Here is a 6,354-nt window from a genome sequence, read left to right as displayed (position 1 = left end):
GCATTTAACTTCAGTCTCACAATCTACATGTATGTTGAGACACTGTACTGTACAGCCTAAGAGTATATTTCATCATGGACTGACACAAAATATTACACACGCGTATTATATATAGAAGCCTTATGAACACTTATAAACCATACATTCCTTGTGGAGGTTCACCACAGGGCACACTCAGGTAAACACTGTACTGTGAACTTGGGCAGGCCCACCCATTTGAAAACCATTGATTGATTCCAATGATTTGCTCAATCCTCCATGATTTGTCTACACACAACCAAACGACCATGACTCAAATAAAACATGTTGTTTCCAGTCAAAGCAGACACAAAGACAAAACAGAAGTGCCATTTAACTCAGGGAGACCATGGTTATAGGTTCAAAAGTCACCATGCATCATAGACACAGACTAATGAGGCCTTATTCAAAGCCATGTCTCATTTAGGCCTCTGTATCATCCTAGTGACTAGTCACATTTAGTTTATACAGCGTAACCAACAGCTGAGACCCAGGGTCTGCAAAGGAGACCTTGTGATAGGCCAATACTGTATTGCACTCAATGGTGAGAAAATGGTTTGAATCCTAACATGATTCCGATATGCTATATCCTGACTGGATATTAGAGTGCAAAAGTACTGCATATGAAGCTAAGCCAAAGCATTGATAATGTACAATGTGGATATTAAATGTAGGCTTACGCAATTATCTCATAAGTGATGCAATCAGCATTTTTCAGTACTGGCAAAAAAGGCACAATGTATCTATCTACCAGTTAGGGATCATTTGTGTTGTACTGTGGCAAATGTAGTGTTTGTGTGAAACCCCACATTTAGCACAGCGAAATGATAGACCCTTACAGAAATCCATCCACAAATGTATTATGAATTAAAGGGGTTATGGTTTTATTAATGACTGATATAGTCAGGGTTCAAGCCATTCTAATCTTGCTGCTGTGGTGGCACACTGTGGTATTTCACCTAATAGATATGGGAGTTTATCAAGATTGGATTTGTTTTCAAATTCTTTGTGGGTCTGTGTAATCCGAGGGAAATGTGTGTCTCTGATATGGTCATACAATTGGCAGAAGGTTAGGAGGTGCAGCTTGGTTTCCACCTAATTTTGTGGGCAGTGGGCACATACATAGCCTGTCTTCTCTTGACAGCCAGGTCTGCCGATGGCGGCCTCTCTCAATAGCAAGGCTATGCTCACTGAGTCTGTATATAGTCAAGGCTTTTCTTAATTTGGGGTCAGTCACAGTGGTCAGGTATTCTGCTGCTGTGTACTCTCTGTTTAGGGCCAAATAACATTACAGTTTGCTCTGTTTTTTTGTTGATTCTTTCCAATGTGTCAAGTAATTATCTTTTTGTTTTGTCATAATTTGTTTGCTGTCCTGGGGCTCTGTGGGGTCTGTTTGTGTTTGTGAGTAGAGTCCCCATACCAGCTGGCAGAAGGGACTCTTCTCCAGGTTCATCTCCCTGTAGGCGAGGGCTTTGTTATGGAAGGTTTGAGAATCACTTATTTTTAGGTGGTTGTAGAATTTAATTGCTCTGGATGTTGATCTCTCTCTCTCGTCTCCTCCCTTTGTCCCACTCACACTAGCCTCTTCCTGGTTTCTCTCTCTCTCTCTCTCTCTCTCTCTCTCTCTCTCGTCTCCTCCCTTTGTCCCACTCACACACTAGCCTCTTCCTGGTTTTTCTCTCTCTCTCAAGGTGAGGTAGAGTGCCGGCACAAAGAACAGCGGAAATGAAGCACATGCACACTCCTAAATTCTCTCTCTCTTCTCACTCCCTCTATTTCCTCCCCTCCCCCCTACCTCTTCTTCACTGTGGACACAGTGTTCATGTGTGCATTTGGAGGGGGAAGGGGGGTTGTGTAACATCCCATAATCACCAATCAGAAGGATATGTGGTGGTTGTCATGGATACCCGCACGCAGCCCGCCCCTCCCCCACACCGGCGGACGCACCACTAAACATCCCATAATGTAATTTCTGAGTAAAAAGAAAGTACAGACCATAATATTCCTTCTTGTCCTGGTTGTCGCTATGGAGATAAACACTCGCGAGGGGGTGGGGGTTACAGGCGGGGTCAGATTACCATGTAAGCCAAAATGCAGACCATAATACTCCTTCACCCCCCCCACCCACACCAGTCCCCCCTCCCTCCACACCCCCACACCCTCTCCATTCCAGACATCCTTTAATGTTTCACTGTTACTAGGCAAAGGAGTGCATATGGACATGATCATGCACACCCACTGATATAAGCAGAAAGCTCACCGACAGAGAGATAAGAAAGCAACTACTTGATGGACAGTTGGACAGGTAGACACACGTGATGGTGTGTATTTAGGAGGTATTGACTTGATAACCAGACAATGCACATACTGCATTGTGAAAAGAGTACAATGTGCCATATTTCTGTCATGGACAAAAATAGGTATAGCCTACCTATTTGCACAGCCATTATGATCATTCATTACCACCATCCTGAGCAGTAGGTGTCTTCAAAAATAGGATGCATGTAATTCATCTGAATGAATCTATGGGAGACTGCAGGAGACAAGACAATAAGCTGAGACAGATAGCCAAGGAATAGAATACAGTTGATTCTATTTCACCTGTGGTCCAAGAAAACCAGATGATGTCTCTTTTTTGGTCAATATTACTTCTGGAATTCAGTGTCAAGGTTTCACCCTGCTGTTGTACACTGCATTTCATTGGCTTGTTGAAAAGGAGCCTTTGTTCTTATCAATGGGGCCAATGTATGAGTATATACATTCTGGTTTCATAGTGCAAAGATCTCCAACCCTTCATCAAGGTCTATTTGAAGAATAGTGATAAGGTATGAACAGAAAACATACTTTGGCAGATTTCTTCCCACAAGCCAAGACTGAGTTTCCCAGACAGAGTCTCTCTCTGTCTCTCAGGTCTGTCTCCTTTTTTATTCAATTCACACCTGAGGATAAACATCCCATAATACTCAACATGTCGTAGAGCCTTGATCTCGATCCGTACGCAGGGCTCCCTTGGTAACACAGGCGCATTCTCAGGCAGGGAGGAGGGAGGGAGGGCCACGGTACAGCACTCAAAAACAGGCCTAGGCCAGACCATAATATTCCACCAGCCACCCCCTCCCTCCCTAATCCCCCCTTCCCTCCCTCCTCCCTTTCACATCACCCCTCCTCCCCTCCCTCTCACCCCCCCTTAATTTCCACCCCTCCCCCACATAACAACACCCGGCATCCCATAATATGCAGAGCTGCTGCCCACCATCTCTCCCTCCCCCACACCACTGCCACTCCATAATAATCGGAGTGCTAATTCGCCCTCCCCAGCTCTGTCTCTACTGTCTCATAAGCACTCCTTACAGAGTACAGTGCGTCTTTAAAAAAAATGAAGCTGGGGGCACACAGGAGCCCCAGAGCTCAAAATACACTTTATGACGTCTGCAACGGACTTCATCATGCACAAGGGTTCTTCTCTCGCTTTTTATTTTTTCTCTCTTTCACTTTTTCAGGCAGCCTTTATAAAACCACAGTATGGTTTAAATGTTTGCGCACACCATTCGCGGATATAGGCTACATCGGGCCCCATTTTCAAGTGTTGGCATGTCACAATCTGTGTGGTTTCCTTAGATTGTTTGTGCTATCTGGGTGCTGTTGAAACCTGACTGTCTTGAGAGTCACCTAAGGGAGATGGCCAATGGCAATACAGGCTGAATGGATAAATGGTGTAATGTACTCTATCATGAGAATGCCATGCAGATCTGTCTAAGTCCTTACATCCAGAGAAAGGTTGCTTTCTCTCTGCTCCCAGGTCCACTCAAGAGGCCTAACACACACGTCAACATGAATTTCTACCCACCCCGGCCCCCCCTCCCATACCAGGACAAGTCATGACAAAACAAAGAACATCCCATAATATCACAGTTGGCTGCCTCACCGTCACTGTATACATGGTAACCGGTTATGTCAGAGATAGAGGGACTGTGACGCTTGACTGTACTTCGACATACAAACCAACGCATGAGCCTTTAAGCAGTTCACATACAATTATAATTTCCCCATAGATGCAATGTACATGCCATTGTTAACCGTGTATGTCTAGATGTCTCCATGTATGTTTTTATGAACATGTACATGCTATATATCACCAATGTAAACAGGTACTGTCCTTTGGATGCAGAAGTTAATTCAAGAGCGATATGCCTTTTCTATTTTCAAATCTGTTGTTGACGTATCTTTGTTTAGGCAAACCGTATGTCCTCTGAGAGAAAAAAGAATGAGAATGAGAGGTCAGGTTTCTATCCCATAATTCCTCTCTTCTGTCCCCCCCCACACACACACACACTGTTGCCCATGACAACACTCTTATAATGAGGTCAAATTGGCATCCCATAATATGCACTAACCACTCTGACTCAGGCAATGTGGAACATACAGCAGTCAATGTGTCACTGGCTAACACCAACCACTTGACGACGCAAGAAAGCTAACTTGTGTCTAATTTCTCTGTGGATAACGAAGGACCCCCTTACTCCATGAGACCTTTCTTGGCTACTTAACATCAAGCTCATCAGCTTAGTTCTAAAAGAGAGCTGACATCTGTACTGTTCGGGATTATATTTGACAAGTAGTTTGTTGTCCTACACAAGTTACAGAAAGGCAACTATCAATACATGTTATTTTAGGCGGAGTAGCCTATGGGAGCATTCACTAAAGTGGGCTAGACTCCACAGTAAAAATGGTCTCTAAGACTATGTCAATGAACAGATCATATCCGGACACTTGTGGTGAGTGATTCTCCGGACCGTGGTATTTGGATAACAGGGCCACAGTAATCATGATCGACGCATTAAAAATGCACCATGAAGATACAGGGTTAGTAAGAGTATAGGGTCTACACTCACTGATGGCAGGATGGGATTATATTGAACACTTTGCATTCCCAACGATTCACACATAGGCCTACAGTATCCTTGGGTACAGGCTGTTAAGAGGGTGAGGTTGGGACGGAGATCTTGAATGTAGCCTCACTTGTGAGAACAGAGGCTTTACCTTCAATGACCGTATTGTGATGTTGAAAGATGCTAAATTCATAAAAGATAAGAACATGTATGATAAAAGTGCAGTGGCTATAGTTTAGCTTTGTAATGGAGGGAAATCCGTCTGTAGGAGAGGTGTGGTGACAGAGAATTTAGAGACTAGTATGTCAGACTGATACACCTTTACTGTGACATAAGATGTGATGTAGCACTAAACATCATTCTGTTAAAAAATAGAGGTGAACTTGGACCTCCATTTGTCTGTGAAGACCCTTTGTGGCTGTTTGCTTACTCAATCAATTATCCGTAGAGTGGAGTTCCCCAGTGTATTTGCTGTCCAGGGTTTCGACAAAAACCTAAAGATCATCTACACATACCAATAAGATCATTCCATTGGTATGCACTATGCAATGGACGAGCAGTCCTCTTAATGCTAAGGATTATCTTTGTTTTGGTTAAACTCGCCCGAGAGCTATCTTTTTCACTTAATCAAATCACACAAACCAACACACTGCTCAGCTTAAATGTCTCCACTACGTTTCCCTCATGGAGACTAAAGCCAATGGTTCTTCATTTCATTGAATCACTTCGTTTAATTGGAATGAGATCCATTTTAGATCACCAATCAAAATGGGACTTGAGCAATGAGCTTGACTCAAAACAAATGGCATACCTCCCTCTAGTGGCCATAAGATTTAACAAGTTAACCCTCAACTCTTCCACCCCTGAGGGGTTACTAGTGTACATGACTATTCTCTTTGTCCATACACTTCAAATACTGGTTCCACTGGTTCCATCAACGTGTTTCAGCGCTATTAACCTCTGGGAAAAGGATACTTTTATTGCGGTTGTTTCCATTTAGAATGAATGAAAAAGCATGCATTAATTGCATACAGAAAAGCCTACAGAATTTGCTACAAACCCTTATGGACTGAATCCCTCATGATGAGCAGGGTTGAGCAGCCCAGGGATAGATAAACTTACTGAAGGAAGGACATTGCATGTTTGTTTTTCTATACATCTTATTTTTCTCAGAACTGTTTGCATTGTTTGCATTGGATTCAGAGAATGTTAAATAAATAGTATGGGACATGACATTAAGAAAACTAGGAACATCACCCATCTCTAATCATGTAGTTATATTTAGCATTTTCACTATACCATGAGATAGCGTGGATAAACACTATTTCCTCAAAAAGTGGACAGTAGTTTCTAAGCAGCTACTTTGTTCTTTCACCACTTTTATCAACTTTGGTATTGCATCTATTCTGAACAAAAATATAAATGCAACAATTTCAATGATTTTACT

The sequence above is a fragment of the Salvelinus namaycush genome, chromosome 32 (genome assembly GCF_016432855.1).
Source record: "Salvelinus namaycush isolate Seneca chromosome 32, SaNama_1.0, whole genome shotgun sequence".
Taxonomy (NCBI): domain Eukaryota; kingdom Metazoa; phylum Chordata; class Actinopteri; order Salmoniformes; family Salmonidae; genus Salvelinus; species Salvelinus namaycush.
Note: the sequence above shows the minus strand (reverse complement) of the source record.